The 18,945-nt window shown below is 40.7% G+C and overlaps 1 non-coding gene across 1 annotated transcript; it reads right to left on the bottom strand.

Annotated features, from left to right (window-relative positions):
* Window positions 1–1,797: 1,797 nt before the first annotated feature.
* On the bottom strand, window positions 1,798–1,879 carry trnal-uaa (transfer RNA leucine (anticodon UAA)). Its single transcript has one exon. It is a non-coding gene; the product is annotated as a tRNA-Leu (tRNA).
* Window positions 1,880–18,945: the final 17,066 nt, after the last annotated feature.

The following is an 18,945-nucleotide window of genomic DNA, read 5'->3' as shown; positions in this document are numbered from 1 at the left end:
ATTGGTTGGGTAGTTTGGTTTTGTACACGTGCAAATATAGAAGAATGGGTGTCACCTTTAATGAAGTTTCCAAGATTCTTAGCTGAAATGACAGGCTACGTGTGGAGAGTGTGTGGGACAGGCTGGTACAGTAGGGCATAGCCTTACTAGAAGGTGGTATGCATTTCAGGCAGAGATAAGGAGAAATAGTTTTTCTCATAAGCTCGTGATTCTGTAGAATTCTTCATTTGCAGAGGGCTGCTGCGATTGAGTCATCAAGTGGATTCAAAGGTGGGATAGACAGACTTTTAATCAGGAACCGAATCGAGGGTTTTTGGAATAGGGCAAGAAAGTGATTTTGTGGGAGATTGGATTCAAACACAATCTCACTGAACGGTGGAACAGTCTAGACAGAATGAGTGATCTTATTCTGCTCCTACATCTTATGATTCTAAGAAGCCGATTTTGGTGAAAGTCAGGGGAAATAATAGATTTTGGGCACAATGCAGCCTTAATACAGATCATGTTCTTCTCAACACGAGCTGAGGTATTAGAATCTGAATCGTCACTATCATGACTTTCCTCCACTGATTTTCCTTAAGTCTCCATTAACTCCTGGTTGCTCCAGGAATTGCCGTGTAGTAACCTGCTATGCAGTCTAACCAGGCTTCTCGTTGAAAGGAAATTCGGATTTTCTCGAAGATGTTTTGCCTTGCACTCATCAGGCCATTTCGCACGAATATGAACTGAGTTGAGAAAATCAAGTTTATTCTGCATGACAGCCGATCAGGGATTAGTTAGTTCATGGTCACTGATTAGTCTGGGTGCGCCTGTCGAAAATAAAACTATTGATGCGAAATGACACGAAAGTATCAAGTTTGATTACGTTTAAACTATGAGCTGTGATCCTCATTTGTCAGTACATGCCTGTGGGGAACGCAACCAAGGATGCAGATTGAGATTTATATATCAAGCTGAATGCATTTAAACTGGACAATGTGAATCTGACAAGTCAGGGTCTTCCTGTTGACAATACATGCATTGATCCAGATTGTCAGTTAGCTGCCAGGCTTTCGTTGAACTTTAAATTCGTCTGTGAGAATCTGATCTGGAGGGGTGTTCCCTTCGGAAATGCACCCATTGAAGTTATCTTAGAATCAACTGCAAGGATTCGTGAAATTTAAACTGTGCAATAGAAAGCTGGTTGATCTGAGATATAGACCATCAATTAGCGTTCGCTTAGTTTGTTGATGTGGGTCAGGTGACGGAAACTGGGATCTATACCTGTCAATTCTCCCAGAGGCGCTGAGGTGAGTTAAACCATTTGTTAAGCACATTTATCTTCACTACATATGATATTTCCTTTTGAATCCCGAAATGTTTTCGGCGCTATTTCCCATTTAAAGAGCCTGTTGCTCAGAGTCAGTGTCGTTATTTCACTAAAATGTCTATTCAACAGCACCCCTTTCTCTCAATTTTCATAAAAATAGACATCAGGGAACGTTGTGATTAACGTAGAAACTTCACAACAAAATTCAGCAAAGTATGCGGAAATATAATTTACCTCTCTTTAACTCATTCCTGAGCTCTCTGTGTCTTTACAGAGTGAGTGCACTGTGAAGCCAATATGTTAGTATTTCCAGAGCTGAGGATTATCTACATAAGGGTATGGCAAATATTTGTAGATGCACACTGAGTATTTAAAGTATTGTTTTTATTCTAAAGTGACTCCGGAGCCTCATAGAATCCGATTGCTAAACCAAGTCATTCAACCCATCATATGTCTGCAGGGTATCATACCGTGCAGAAGAATCAACCTGGTAGCAGTGGGATTCGAACCCACGTCTCTGAAGAAACTGGAACTTAAATCCAGCGCCTTAGACCGCTCGGCCATGCTACCACTGTAGCAGCATGTCAGCATATTTGGTTTTGTGAATGCTGACTGCCCCGAGCTGCTTGAAGATCATTGGCTGGTATTTCATGTATAAAAGCACGTATACTCTTCAGATTGATCGCTGGTTTTGTGGTACGGAAGCTGCCACTGTCAAGACATTGTTCTGAACAATAATCGATTTTCTACATTACATTCTGACCCGATGCGTTCCATTTGTCTTGATTCTGCTCTGAACACTTTCACCCTCAGACACATTTTAACAACCAGTTGAGCCCGCAGGAGACTCCAGGTCCACAGAAGTGGGGAGAGTAACACAGATCCAGAAATGGTGTGTCGAAGAAAATCTATCATTTAACTATTTGTGCTCTCGGCTAATTTTATATTTTTCTTGTCAACTTTACTGATGTATTCACTGTGGAAGTGATTGCATTTAGTCAGTGATGTATCATTTGGGATATCTATCCTTTTAAATAAAATAGTTTCCATGCTGAAGGTCTTGAGCTGCTGCACTAACACTCTTATTTATGCTGTGACACAGTCTATTTTTAGAAATCAGTTGAAAAATATGCTGAAATATCCCTTCACTATTCTCATAAAATAGGTTCGATAAGGAGATGAGCTATAAAAGGCCGATAAAAATGGACTGGGTCTCACGTGATTTTATGAATTGACACATCTCCTGTGTAAATCAGATCTATAATTTTCAAAGAGAGAATCCAGTCCTTTCTCCACGACACTCAGTTGCACTTCCATGCTGTCCAGAAACTCCAGGCGTTTTCATTGATCCAACGTTATACTGAATTAATAATATTAACTTTTGGTTTTCACATGTTGTTAAGCGGTTCATGCATTCTATAGCACTTAATTCACCAGCTGACTGCCTGATGTCTGGCCTCTTAATCCAAAGTATTCATTTGCCTGGATGAGTGCATCTTCAGTAACACGCGAGAAGCTCAAAACCAAAACCAAGGAGCATCTGTTGTCGGCAGAAATGTCAAGAGGAGTCGTTAGCCCCGTTTTCCTTCACTCCTTCGGTATTCTATTACCACGTATGTGAGAGGCCAGAAACTATCCCAAAGCTGTTGTATTGGGGTGCGGTTTTCCTCTTATTTGGCGGCCTGTATAGTCAATAATGCTCTGGGGTGCCCAGTGAAATACAACATTTTATTTCCATCCGCGTTACAGTAGTTGCTGCAACATTGGTACCCATTGTTAGACAAATTCCCCTAATGTGAACATTCATACCAAAACAAAAATGCAGTCAATAATGGAAATCTCTATTAACAGCCCCAGGTGCAACCAAATTGAAATTATACCTGCCAGATAACTCCCCACCAGCGCTTGGGGCCTACAAAGCTTCTGACAGCCTGAATACTCTCCAGCTGCATTGCATTATTTACCAATAAATTAAAATGCCGTTTCTCACAAAGAACTCTTCCAGCTTTTGTACAAATTTGAGAATGGCGAATTGGGAAGGATATTAATTTCAATCAATTGTTATCAAGTTTTCTTTTCAAATAAACTTTAATATAAAGTTCCGGTTGAATTGAGAAGAGCCCCTCTCTCTGTGTGTCTTCAGGCTGAGATCAAACAACAACCACTCTCAAACGCAACTGCAGTTTACGACCTCTGCTACGTACAGTCATAGAGTCATAGAATTCTTTTTGTGTGGAAGCAGGTCATTGGGCCCAACCAGTCCACATCAGCCCTCCGAAGACTATCGCACCGAGTCCCATTCCCCTGCAATCTTATCTTATATTTACCTCTGATGAATGAACTTAAACCTATGCATCCCTGAAAACTATTGACAATTTTGCATGGCCATTCGACCTGAGCTGCTCTTCTTGGGATTGCTATGGAGTCTGTTCAATATCGCAAATTCCTACTTTTTTTTTTCCTTTAAAGAATGGAAACCTTTTTCTGATAACATGTGCAATAGTTCACTGAAATAAGTTATCTCCACAATTAGATTATGGCTTGTTGGGTACGTAACAAGACCAGATCTAGCCCTTCTATTTTTAACACAACTTGTCTCTGTGGCTTCACCCTGTTCTGTGCTCTTTGCTATGTACTAATTGAAAAGTGTTACATTTGTTGTAAATTTCTGTTCAACGTTTGGCATGGAAACTTCAGTATCCAAATGATTATCCTTGTGACAGTTGGTGGATGACAAGTAGTTTGAATATGTTGCTTATTTCTTTTCAGGAATTGACTGTAACTGATTAAAATATGACATGACCGTGACTGCACACAATAACATAGGATATTTTTCACAAACACATACTTGTTTGAAAATCTTAAACTTTTACCCATAATCCTAGTTTACATTGTGCTAATTGTCCACATACATGTTGATCGTGATCTTGTACCATTTTCTTCCTTCAGTGGATCACTGAATCATACATTAGATTTTGCAAGTGAGGTAAAACATTGCTTACAGCAGCAACACTTACATTAACATACCTATCTGAAAGTCTTGGAATGTTTCTTTACATTTGACAACACATGAATTTTACTGTATGAACAGTCCTTTCTGCAAGATTAGGGGACTGATAAGACATAACGAGGAAATTGCGTTTCCTGAATATCTTGTAGGGGGTATTAATACACTGTGAACTGTCTAACATGAAACACACTGAATACAGTAGTCAATGTGAGAACAACCCATTCACAAGTCCGATCTGATTTCTTACAAAGGGGAGAATTGAGTGAAATATTCATCAGAAGGAAATCTTGTCCACGGATACATAAATCATTAGTAATAACCTTGCCCCACATCACGGAATGCATCTCGTATGGAATGAGAAGTTCTCTCAATTTATAAGATCAATGGAAGTGACACGTTCCATAGGACTTGATTTGTTGATATTTTTATTTATGTCATGTTAATTTATGAATTCATACACCAATTGTTTTCTTCTGCATGTCTGTGATCTGTCCGTATATGGTGGGGTAAATCTTGACAAGAGCTTGGAGATTTTACACATGTTTACTTTGGAGATGCCATTCCAATCAAATCCTTATTTATCCTTATTTACCTGTAAGAAAGCGTTTCAAATCATGTTTGAAACGTTCAGATATGACCTTATATTTTTGATAGTCATAGAGATGTACAGCACGGAAATTGACACTTCGGACCATCTAGTCCATGCCGACCAGATATCTCAACCTAACCTAATTCCGTTTGCCAGCACTTAGCCCAGATCCCTATTCACATACCCATCCAGATGTTTTTTAAATGTTGGAATTATACGTGCCTCCACCACTTCCTCTATCAGCTCATTACATGCACGTACCACCCCCTCTGTGAAAAATGTTACCCCTTCGGCCCCTTTTATATCTTTACCCTCTCAACCTAGAACGATGCCATCTAGTTCCGGACTTCTCCCAACACAGGGAAATTAATTTGTCTGCTTATCCTATCCATGACCCTCATGATTTTATAAGGCTCTATGAGGACTTCCCTCAGCATTCGATTCTCCAGAGATACCAGCCCCAACCTTTCAGCCTCCCCCTATAGCTCTAACTCTCCAACACTTGTATATATTTATAATCGACTTATAAATCTTTTCTGAACCCTTACAAGTTTCACAAGATCCTTCAGATAGGAAGGAGACCAGAATGTCACGCAATATACTGAAAATGGCCCATCCGACATCCTGTCCAGCAGCGACATGACCTCTCACTTCCTATACTCAGTGCCCTGACCCATAAAGGAAAGCATACCAAACGCCATCTTCACTCTCCTACTTTCAACTCTACAATTAAAGAGCTCTGAAACTACACTTCATGGTCTCTTTGTTCAGCAACACTCCCTAGGAACTTACCATTAAGTGTAGAAGTCCTGCTAAGATTTGCTTTCTCAAAATGTAGCATCTCACATTTCTCCAAGTTAACTCCATCTGCCACTCCTCATTCCATTGTCCCATCTGATCAAGATTACGTTGCAATCTGACGTAACCTTCTTCGCTATCCACTGCACTCCCACTTTTGGTGTCATCTGCAAACTTAGTAACTATAGCTCCTGTTTCAATTTCGAAATCATTTACCTCAATGACGAAATGTAGTGGACCCAGCAGGCGGGTCTTGTGGCACACCACTGATCACAGGCCTCCAGTTCAAAAAACAACGCTCCACCACCAGCATCTTTCTTTATCTTCCAGCCAGTCCTGTACTAAATGGCTAGTTCTCCCTGCATTCTATGAGATTTAACTTTGCTGATCAGTGTCCTGTGGGAAACCTTGTTGAATGTCTCATTTAAGTCCAGAGAGATCGCGTCCACCGCTCTGCCCTCATCGATCCTTTTCATTGCGTCTTCAAAAAAACTCAAACATATTTGTGAGATATGATTTACCAAGGACAAAGCAATGTTGATTATCCCAAATAATGCCTTGCCTTTCCAATATGTGTAAATCCTGTCCCTCAGGGTTCCCTCCAACAATTTTCCCACCAGCGAGGTAAGGCGATATGGTTTGTAGTTCTCTGGCTTGTCCTTACCACCTTTCAAAAATGGCGCCACGTTCGCTCACTGCCAGTCTTCTGGCACCTCACCTGTGCGCATCGATAATACAAATATCTCACCAAGGGGCACAGTAATCACTTCCGTAGCTTCCCACAGAGCTCTGGTATCCACCTAATCAGGTCCTGGTGATTTGTTCAACTTTATGCATTTCAAAATATCCAGTATTTCGTCCACTGTAATATGGACATTTTACAGGATGTCACCATCTATTCGACCACATTCTGTATCGTCCATGTCCTTCTCCACAATAAACACGGATGCAAATAATCGTTTACTATCTTTCCAATATCCTTCAGCTCCACACTAAGGCTGCCTTGCTGATTTTTGTGTGGCCCAGTTCGCTCCATAGTTACGCTTTCGTCATTAATGTATTTATACAAACCGTTTGGATTCTCCTAAACTCTATTTGACAAATCGATCTCATGTCCCCTTTTTGCCATTCTGATTTCCCTCTCAAGTATACTCCTGCTGCCTTTGTACTCTTTCACGGATTCACACGATCGCTACTGTCTGTACATGATGCCTGCTTCCTTCTTTTTCTTCACGAAACCCTCAATGTCTCTAATCACCCAGCATTCCCGACACCTACAGACCTTTTCTTTCAACCTAACAGGAATATCCTGTTTTTGGACTCCCGTTTTCTCATTTCTGAAGACTTCCCATTTTCCAGCCATCCCGGTACCTGCGACCCAATCAGCTTTTTAAGTTCTTGCTTAATGCCGACAAAATTAGCCTTCCTCCAAATTACAATTCCAACTGTTTGATCTGGTTGATCCTTTTCTATTACTGTTTTAAACCAACAGAACTATGGTCGCTGATCCCAAAGTGTACCCCCACTGACAACTCAGTCACCTGCCCTGCCTTATTTCCCAAGAGTAGGTCAAGTTCTGCACTTTCTCTGGTAGGTGCATTCACATACTGCCTCAGAACATTTTGTTAGATTAGATTACTTACAGTGTGGAAACAGGCCCTCCGGCCCAACAAGTCCACACCGACCCGCCAAAGCGCAACCCACCCAGACCCATTCCCCTAAATTTACCCCTTCACCTAACACTATGTGTAATGTAGCATCGACAATTCACCTAACATGCACTTTTTTGGACTGTGGGATGAATCCGGAGCACCCGGAGGAAACCCACACAGACACGGGGAGAATGTGCAAACTCCACACAGTCATTCACCTGTCTCCATCTCAACTCTGAACACTATGGCAATTCCAGTCTATGTTTGGACAGTTCAAATTCCCTACCATAACCACCCTATTAATCTTGCAGATAACTGAAATATTGTTACACACTTGTTTCTCAGTTTCCCGCTGATTAGTATGCGGCCTACAATACAATCCCAACAAGGTGATCATTCCCTTCTTATTTCTCAGTTCCATGCAAATGATTTCGCTGGTTGTCTTTCTGGGAACATCCCCCCTAAGTACAGCTACAATGCTATCCCTTATGAAAAACGCCACTTCCCCTCCTCTCTTGCCTCCCTTTCTATCATACTATAGCATTTCTTTCCTACAACATTAAGCTGCCATTCATGTACATCACTGAACCATGTTTCTGTATTGCTGTGATATCGCAGTCCATGTTCGTAGCCATGCCCGGAGTTCAATTGACTTCCCTGTTAGGCCTCTTGCATTGAAATAAATGCTGTTTAATTGATCAGTACTACCTTGTTCTCTGCTTTGTTCATGTCTGCCTTCGCTGATTGACTTGCTGCTTTTCTCCATTGTACCAGTCTCAGATTGTTATCATTCCTCAATCTCTCCCTGGTTCCCACCCCACCCATTACTAGCTTAAATTCTCCAGAGCCATTTTCGGAAATCTCCCTGCCAGTATATTAGACCCCTTCCAATTCAGGCGCTGTCCATCCTTCTTGTACAGATTCCAATGGTCCAAAAATATGAACCCTTTTTCCATAAACCAGCTTCTTAGGCACGCTTCATCTGCTCTATCCTACTATTCCGATACCCACTAGCTCATCCCACCAGGAGGAATACAGAGATTACTCCCCTCGAGGACCTCATTTTGAAATTCTTGCCTAACCCTCTAAATTCTACCTTCAGAATGTCATTCTTTTCCCTTCCTAAGTCGTTCTAACCAATGTGTGCAATGACATTCTGCTGGTCCCTCTCCTCTTTGAGAGCATTTTGCACCCTGTCTGTCACATCCTTGATCCTGACAGCAGGGAGGCAACACACTATTCTGATTTTTCGCAGTTGGACGCAGATATGTCTGTCTGTCCTTCTGACTAGACTGTCCCCTAAAACGATCGATCAGTTGGAACCCGACGTAGCCCTCATTACATTATGGCCTGCCTTGATAGCAGAAACTTGTTTTTTCGTGCTAAATTCCCCTGAAAGTGCATCACTCCCTATATTTTCCAAAACAGCATACTTGTTTGAAATTGGATTAGCCACAGAAGACTACCTGCCTATCCCTCCTCCCTTACTTGGAGTTAACTCATCTAAGGCTTTTCTCCCTTCTTATAACTGCCATCCATCGCACCTCAAGCTCTTATAAATTCCTCATTGCCTGTAACTGTCGCTCCAACCAATCCATTCTGTCTGACAGGATTCGCATAAATTGATATTTATTGCAGCTGTAATCCTCAGTAAACTGTAAACTCTTCTGAAACTCCCACATCTGACAAGAACAGGATATCACCTGACTAAAGGCCACTTTGCTACTTCCAATCTATGCACACAGCATAGCACCAACTTATTTTCTCGCACTAGGTCAACTTAATACTTTTGCCTTATATTTTTCAAATGTAATCAACAGACACATCCAATAAAAGCATATAATCAAGGAAAACCCACTCTACTCAATATTATATATTTACAGTAAGGCTATACTTGAAATAATAGACTTATCTATTTCTATGCTGTAACCTCTCCCAAACAAGGTGCTCCAAGATCAGTTTCCAATTTCGCTGTTTGTTAAGTTTTCCTCGACACACTCCAATACATGAATTCAGACAGCGAAGGAAGTAACTGCGCAGATTCACTGTTATGTCAGTCAGCAATGTGGGTTTCTTTCGCCTCTCCTTACACACCACGTGTTCGCTGCCTTTGTCTGTCTTTCCCCCTTTAATAAGTGCCGTTGTTTGACTTTGTTTTCCTCCAAAGTTCCCAAACAATTGCAACAGCATATAAAACAGTACTTGCTGCTCATGGAATTCAAGAAAATCTCCTCCAGCACCGAAAATACATCAAAATAGGAGCAGCTGTTACATTTAATTTTTCCCGTCCTCCATCTTGGATTACCCAGAATCCTCACATGCTGTAAAGGGAATTTAAAATAAAGTTCCTTCTTTCGATTAATCTTATTTGTTACCACTCTAAGTACTTTCTATTTCTAATTACATTTTCTTAATAAATAAAACATCTATTCGTATTTCACTGAAAGAGTGAAATTCATGCACTTTACAACTTTACCAAACTATTAAAAGAAGCTTATTTAGATTTCACCAACAACGACATGTCGTTCTGGACTTTCTAATTTCTCTTTGTCATGTTCCCTTAATTCTGTGGATGTAAGAATTTGTTCGAAATATCTTCATCTGATTTTAAATTTCAATTGTCAATGTTTCCCGAATCGTGGCTTCTTCTGTTCCCTTCCTGCGCCAATGTTCTTTATTTTTTGCAGAATTTGTATTTGGACAATTCATTACTTTATCTTTTCTAACAATACATTAATCCTGTTTTTTGCTGATAAACTTTTCCTTTATGAATGCAACTAACCTTTTCACAGTAATTTCTTGTTTGAATTTCTAATTCTCCAATTACCTTTATAATCCAGAACACTGTAGCAATATACTTTTCCTCCTGCTTTTTTAACTATATATCAAACATGGGGCAGTGGCTAAACTTGGCCTTACAAAAATGTCCCTTATGAGAATGCTGAAGTAGTGAGAACTGTCTATTTACAGACAGCTGATTAACTTGCCTAATGTTTCCTTCTGCGTATAATCTTTGCTGTCTGAATTCATGTATTGGAGTTTGTCGAGGAAAACTTAATATAATCAGTATATCCAGCTGAAGACAACAAGTTTAACTGTGACCGTCTGCTGTACGTAAATGTCAGACCATTTCAGCCATTAGCGTAAGCTGCAAAAGCCCAAGCGGCCATCTTGTCCAATTTAGCCCTGGTTCGCCACAATAGCTCCCATCCACAACCCCATTTCACAATTGGTGGTGTGCAGAATATTCTGGCAGAAGGGTGCTACTATTTATTGAAAAGAAGCTTTTGCACAACAATTACATGGGAAAGGGATAGATAATGAACGATAATAATAGGAAGTTGTCTTTAAAATAACGCACTTTTCTGATGTGGAACCCAATAACCACTCTCTGCCGATCACTGAATGCAATTTCTGGAATAGGTCTGCTAACAGGGTCACGGCTGTTCCATCATAGGTGGGGACCTATTTTCAAGGGGTTTCAATTTCACACTTTCAAAGACAGTGAGTTTCTCACTGTGTCCAAACGTGTAAGTGATTGACAACAAATCAACAACCATCCACTCCCTCCTCTGCAAATACTGAGTAGCAACAGCGTGTACCATCGACCGAGGATGTGAGATTTTAGACGGAAGGAAATATAGGAGAAATTGGATTATCCTCGGAATAGAGATGAGGTGAATTATTCAGTTGTTCGAAATTATGAACAACTTTGACAAGGTAAAGTAGAATACTTTGTTTCCATTTGTTGGTCGGTCAGTAAGTGGAATTATAACTGCAAGGTTATCAGCTGGACACCGAGAAGTGGAATGAGGAGAAAGCTGTTTAGTCAGAGAGATGTTCGTGCTTCTTAACAAATGCTTAACTGTACCTATTCACCTTCCGAAAATATGGATAGAGATCCCCAGGTCCCACCACTGTTCTCCCCTCATTTTGTACTAATGAAAGGGATTACTCAGTTGTAGTAATGTTGTGGTGAGCCACCTTTGTGAACCTTTGCAATCCATTGTTGGGTGATTGGATCAATCACTATGGATTTCGAGTCAGACGTCCATTGACAGCTACTTGTTTATGTTCAAGGACAACGCATCTCTTACATGTTTACTCAGGAATGTCACACAGGATGATGACTTGAGACAAGTCTTCAAGGGAAATACTGATTAATCCATAAATGGTTAAAATCAGAAACATTAAACGTCCTGTGACAAACGGCACAGAGAGAGAGAGAAAGAGAGAGAGAGAAAGAAAGAGAGAAAGTTCGAATGAGGGAAAGGTGGAGATAGATGAAATTACGAATGCGAGCATAATAATGAAATCGAGATACTGAAAGTGAAATAGAGAAAGCGAAAATAATTAGGGAACATAACGGAAGGAGACAATTATCCATCTGTTTATCACCAGTAGTGGCTTTATCCTGTCCCAATGGGAGTTTCGACACACCAGAAGTGACAGAACAGTTTGACACAGCCGGGAAAGGGTTGGCTCTGGGAGTTTTCAATGTTGAAAACACTTTGTGATGGCTCCTTAAATGAGGAATGATACACGAAAGAGTTCTCCTACTGAGTCTCCCACAGCACCCCTCCTATTTGACGAATCGGTCCTCTCTCCACTGACATCTGGTGAAATGCAGAAACAATCAGAGAAAGTTGGAAGAGACAGATGCAAATACCACTGTTATGACATAAAATTGGAACATTGGATGTTTCGATATTGCTGTGTTGCTGTGTTCACTTTCTCTATTTCACTTTCAGTATCTCGAGGTATGTTTTCTTTTCATAACTTGAAAGCTGTTGACAGCTCCGCGTTAAACCCCAATATCACAACCAGACTAATCGCAAAATTCTGAGATAGTTAACTGACCCCAGCCTCTGTAACTGCATCCTGCGGTTCCATCGGCGTCAATCAGTGAAAATAGACAGCTGCAGCTCCTCCGTCAAAACACTCAATATTGGATCCCCCCCCAACGATGCGGTGTTAGGCCCCTACTGCACACCCTTCTGCCCATCAGGTCCAGAACGAACCTCTGAAGGCTATCCCACGCAGACACACCGCGAACAAGCATCCCCAAATTATCAAAACTGGGCATTTTTTCGACTGTGGAAGGAAGCAGGTCATCTGGGAGACTGTGCAAATTGCACAAGCAAATGGAATTGAATATGGTTTCCTGGTGCTGACAAACACCAGTGCTAACAGCTGGGTCACAATGTGCCGCAATATCCACAACCTGCAATAGTAAAATATTCTCCTTTGACTGTAATTTGATAATCGTCTAGCCAATGGTAAAAATATTGTTAGACTAAATTGATTGTACAATCTGATTTATTAAATCTTTCAGCGTCTGAAACATCCACAACGGTGTTACCAAACAAACGCCATCTCCATTATGCTGACACCACCGTGCTCGGAAGGATATCAAACAACGATGAGGAGTCAGAATGGAGAAGACAGACAGAGGGTTTTGTTACGTGGCGGAGTGATAACAATCTCTCTCTCAATGTTGGCAAAAGTAAAGAAATGATAATTGACTTCCGAAAGAAAGAAGGATAACACATCCTTATCTATATCAACTGGGTGGAATTTTAGAAAGGTGAGAACTTCAAGTTCACAGGTGTGACGACAACCGACTATCTGTCCTAGACTTCCTACATACATTAGACTGTCAAGAAGGTGCAAAAGCGGTGCATCTTTCTCAGGCTGCTCAAGTAATTTGAGATGTCCATGACGATCCTCTCCAACGTTTATAGGCGCACCATATCGAACATACTGCCCGAGGACACAACAGCCTGGAATGGCAAAAGCTTTGTGCAGAAACTTAAGAATCGACAGAAGTTCGTGTACATAGCTGACACCATCACAGAAGCCAATTTCCCTTTCATGGGCTCTACTTAAAGAGTCCTGTTGCCACGGAAATGTTACCAATACCATCAAACACCCAACCCACTCTGCAATGCTCTGCGACAACCGTTTCTGTCAGAACGTAGATTCAGAAGGTTGAACACACACCAACAAGTTCAGGTACAGCTTCTTCACTCTCGTTATTAGATCTATGAATGGAGTCTCTAACGACATTTTTTTATTTAATGTTGATCTTGCCTCGTGAATGCTTTGTGTGTCATAAACTGCATGGCTTACTCCATTCAATTTCTTTTTCACCCCCCTGACTGTGATCTGCTGTGACTGTTCTCAAACAAATCTTTTCACTGTATTTAGCTGTGCAGGATAATAGATCAAGTCAAATTAAATCGTGGACTGTCCAGAATTAAGAGGAATAACAGTGTGGTGTTGCAATGCAAAACTCCAGCATATTTTCAGAAATAAAAGGAAAGCTCATATACAAGGTACTTGCAATTGAGCATAAACAACTGACAGAACAAGTGGCATGCTACAACGGCAGTCGCTGTTCTGTTATTGCAGTACCTTCACTTTAATTCCAGACTGGCAATGGCTGTAAATCAATCAAATGGGAAAACAACTGTCAATCAAACAAAACAGGGCAGGGCCATAAGAAACAGTGCAATTCTGAATTCATGGAGAGTAATGATGTCCAAGAATCAACTGGGGAATGATTAATGTTACTTATGTTTAGTAGGACCTCGTAAATGACAATAATTAGATCTGTTCCTGGCATTGCCAACAAGCAACAATTGACGTGTTAGTGAGGCTTCAGTTTTCTCGAATTGGGATCAGTTTCAATTACAAGGCGGCACAGCTTCAAGGTAAGAGGAGGACAATTTAAGGGAGATGTGCGTGGCAAGTGTTCTTTTTTCACGCAAAGAGTTGTAAGAGTGGAACATTCAGCTTAATTGTCACCCATGTTCAATCATAGGGTGATCAGAAAGTTTCAGTTTCTACAATCATTTAGTATGATATTATGTGCCTGAGTATTTCACATGCCATAAATAAACATATAACTTTCCCCTGGAATATATATATAAGGCACGCTCAGTAAAATAATCATTAATCATCAAATCATCTGTTGAATTTAGAGTAAGTGGAAATGAACTCAATTTACATCAGCGAATATTTTAGTGACCATAACCACATGAAATTTAACAGAAGACGATTTTTAGGCCGTATCAGAATTCCAGCTATCTCAGGAGACGTAGCCTTAGCTTTATTTACCAAGACCTCTGTTTTTTTTCTATTTTTAATTGTAATCTGCAGTTTTCCCATTGAAGTGGAAGAAAATAAAATGGGATTATGCACTCACATTGATTAATAAGAACATTCGTGCATCTCTTTTGAAAACCTGGCTATTTGTTTTCCTGCCAAAATAAATACTTGTTAAAAAAAAACAGTTTGCCACAGGATCAGAGAATGATTCTTTTCATAATTCATGGAAATACAGTGATGACGGATCTACTGCAGTCATTTTCATTTATGTGTTGTTTCTGCTTCTTTGATGTGTTAACAACAAAACCAATGAACTTAAGTGAAATACATCACAGTGACACGCCCTTTGGTCGTCCAAGCCTGTGCTGATCACAATGCAACAATAAAATAAAAACATACCTTCTGCCCTTATTCGGTCTCTATCCCTCTACTCCATCCCCAGTCATATCAACATCCACATGACTCATATATATTGCCAACCAAGAAGTGCTTCCACCACCTGTTCTGGCAGAGCGATTCGGTTCCGACCACTCTCTGTGTGGAAAAATTCCAACAGGCACATCTCTTAAACTTCCCCCCTCACCTTGAATCTTTGCCCCTTGTAATTGAAACTGTGATCGTGCACCTCGAAGGCTGAAGACTCTCCAAATTCGTCACTTCCTATTTGATGGCAATACCAGCAACAGATTTATTACCTGTCATTTTCACTATCCACCTGGAAAGAAGTAACATTATTCACTCCCCAGTTGCATTATTGGCCAACATATGTCAGTACGCATTCAGAATGTTCCTGTTTCTATTGACGTTTCCCTGTTTTGTTTGGTTCACAGTTGCTTTCACATTTGATCGCTTTACAACCATTTCTGCAGAGAAATTAAACCAAGGTACTGCAAAAGGAGAACAGCGCGTGTGGTCGTAGGATGATGCAAGTGTTGTCGGTTGTTTCCATTATATTGCTAGTACCTTGAATTTGAAATTTCTTTTATTCCTGAATGTGTACCGTCATTTTGCATCTTATTACCACAGTATTATTCCGCTTTCTTTTGAAAAATCTTTGATTTTATTCGACTTGATTTGATTTATTGTCCTGAATAACTAGATGCAGTGAAAAGATTCGTTTGCGATCAGTGCAAGCAGATCATAGTTATCAAGGACATGCAGATGGTAGGGTGAAACGTATCTGGACAGAGTAAGCCACGCAGTTGACAATACACAAAACCTACACGAGGCAAGATCAACATGGGAATACTACGCACAAATAACCGCAGACTAAACACAGAACAGCCTTCTCAACTGATTGAAAGATAATTCAAACATTCATATTGTAGTATTACATTGCACCAACCTATGGATATAATGCAGCGCGAATACTTATCCAAGATACTAATGCATATCACAATTTTACCCGAGAAATGAGAAAATGTGATCACTTGCCCTGATGTTTATGAACTTATTGCCTCTGTCTCACATTTCAGGATAATATGACAAAAAATATCTAAACTTAGTTGTTGACTGTACTCAGATTGCAGTCAATCAAAACTTTGCTAAATGAGAAAGGGTTCAATGGATCACCAAGATTTGAAAGGTGTGTTAGTGTTTCGCAATTAGTAGACAAATAAATACGATATTCAAGAAAAGATAATCACATAGTGGCTTACATTGATATCTAATCATCTCATTAATATAGTTCCTGCAGAAAATTCCTAAACGACCTCAAGTTTATTTATCAAATAATTCAAGGACTTTTTTTTTTCAAACAATACTTGCCACAGTATTAATCAATGGAAATAATTTCGTGCAAGTGATATATTTTAGAATTGCAGAATGTTCAGAGTGTTTACGGATCTGTAGTCATAGTTTCGTAGTCAAAAAATAACTTTACCGATCAGCCACTGAGAGAAAGGTTTTGCTTGGAAATGGAAAAATTCTGGCAACTATGTTAAATTTCATACAAGTCATTACAGTATAGTTCAATATTACCTTACATAGGAAACACTGGCGTGATAGCGTTACAAGAATCACCAACAGCTGCAAGGAACGGTAATAAATACGCTCTACCTGTAAGATTTTGGACAACTTCATTTTGATAAATCGGCTCTGATCTTATAGACTGAATGAATTTTACTGCTGAAAAATAGTCATATGTATAATGCATGCACCTTTATTATTGAGCAAACGCTCCCATGATAGTATTAATCTGGTTGAATGTCAAACTATTTAATTAGAGTAAACCAAGCAATCAAATAATCAATGTGTTGACTCCAAATCGTGTTCTATGATTGTCCCTCGAATAGAGTCATAGAGTCACAGAGATGTACAGCATGGAAACGGACCTTCGGTCCAACACGTCCATGCCGGCCAGATATCCCAACCCAATTTCGTCCCACCTGCCAGCACCAGGCCCATATCCCACCAAACCCTTCCTATTCATATAGCCATCCAAATGCCTCTTAACTGTTGCAATTGTACCAGCCTCCATCACATCCTCTGGCAGCTAATTCCACACTCTGCGTGAAAAAGCTGTCCCTTAGGACTCTTTTATATCTTTTCATTCACACCAAAAACCTATGCCCGCTAGTTATCGACTCCCCGACCCCAGGGAAAAGACTTTGTCGATTTCAACTATCCATGCCCTTCATAATTTTGTAAACCTCTATAAGGGCACCCCTCAGACTCCGACTCCCCAGGGAAAACAACCCCAGCCTCTTCAGCCTTACCCTATAGCTCAAATCCTCCAACACTGGCAACATCCTTGGAAATCTTTTCTGAACTCTTTCAAGTTTCACAATAGGAAGGAGACCAGGATTGTACGCAATACTCCAACAGTGGCCTCACCAATGTCCTGTACAGCCGCAACATGACCTCCCAATTCATGTACTCAATACTCTGACCAATGAAGGAAAGCATACCAAACGCCATCTTCACTATCCCATCTACCTGCGACTCCACTTTCAATGAGCTATGAATCTGCACTCCAAGGTCTACTTGATCAGGAACACTCGTAGGACCTTACCATTAAGTGTATACGTCCTGCTGAGATTTGCTTTTCCAAAATACAGCACCTCGCATTTATCTGAATTAATCTTCACCTGCCACTTCTCAGCCCATTGGCCCATTTGGTCCAGATCCTGTTGTAATCTGAGATAACCCCCTTCGCTGTCCACTACACCTCCAATCCTGGTGTCACTTGCAAACTTGCAAACTGTACCTCTTATGCTCGTATCCAAATCATTTACATAAATGACAAAAAGTAGAGGACCCAGCACTGATCCTTGCGACACGCCACTGATCACAGGCCTCCAGTCTGAAAAACAACCCGCCACCACTACCCTCTGTCTTCCACCTTTGAGCCAGTACTGTATCCAAATGGCTAGTTCTCCTTGTATTTCATGAGATCGAACCTTGCTAATCAGTCTTTCTTGGGGAGCCTTGTCGAATGCCTTACTGATCACATAGATCAGTCCATATAGATCACATCTAATACTTTACCCTCATCAATCTTCTTTGTTACTTCTTCAAAGAACAGAATCAAGATTGTGAGACATCATTTCCCACGCACAAAGCCATGTTGAATATCTCTAATCAGTCCTTGCCTTTCCAAACACATGTACATCCTGTCCCTCAGGATTCCCTCCAACAAATTGCATTCCATTGAGGTCAGGCGCACCAGTCTACAGTTCCATGGCTTGACTTTACGGCACGTCTTAAACAGTGGCACCACGTTTGCCAAACTCCAGTCATACGGCACCTCACCTGTGACTATCAATGAGACAAATATCTCAGCAAGAGGCCCAGAAATCACTTCTCCAGCTTCCCACAGAGTTCTCGTGTACACCCGACCAGGCCCTGGGGATGTATCCACCTTTAACCGTTTCAAGACATCCAGCACTTCCTTCTCTGTAATATGGACATTTTGAAAAATATCACCATCTATTTCCCTACAGTCTATAGCTTCTACATCCTTTACCACAGTAAATACTGATGCAAAATACTCATTTAGTATCACCCCAATTTTCTGTGGCTCCACACAAAGGCCACCTTGCTGATCTTTGAGGCGGCCGATTCTCTCCCTAGTTACCCTTTTGTCCTCAATATATTTGTAAAAACTTTTTGGAAAATTTTTAATTCAATTTGCCAAAGCTATCTCATGTCCCCTTTTTGCCCTCCCGATTTCCCTCTTAAGCATCCTCCGACTTCCTTTACACTCTATAAATGACATATGCTTCCTTCTTTTTCTTAACCTCTTGAACACTGTCTCTCCCTCTGTATTCTCTCTCTTTTGCTCTCTCTGTCTCTCTCTCTCAATCACGCCTCAGCCCTCTTCTTCTTCTACTTATCCATCTTTCCCTTCTCCCTGTCCATATTTGCTGCCAGAACAGTTGGGTTTCTCTTTGCAGAAAAGTCCGACAAGATTCGAAATATTAACTCTGCTTCCCTCTCTCTCTCTCTCTCTCTACGTTGCAACTGCCAGATG

The sequence above is a fragment of the Chiloscyllium plagiosum genome, unplaced genomic scaffold (assembly GCF_037043375.1).
Source record: "Chiloscyllium plagiosum isolate Xiang-an unplaced genomic scaffold, Cpla_swu_hap1 HiC_scaffold_41, whole genome shotgun sequence".
In the NCBI taxonomy this organism is placed as follows: domain Eukaryota; kingdom Metazoa; phylum Chordata; class Chondrichthyes; order Orectolobiformes; family Hemiscylliidae; genus Chiloscyllium; species Chiloscyllium plagiosum.
Note: the sequence above shows the minus strand (reverse complement) of the source record. Positions and strands in the feature narration are given on the sequence as shown.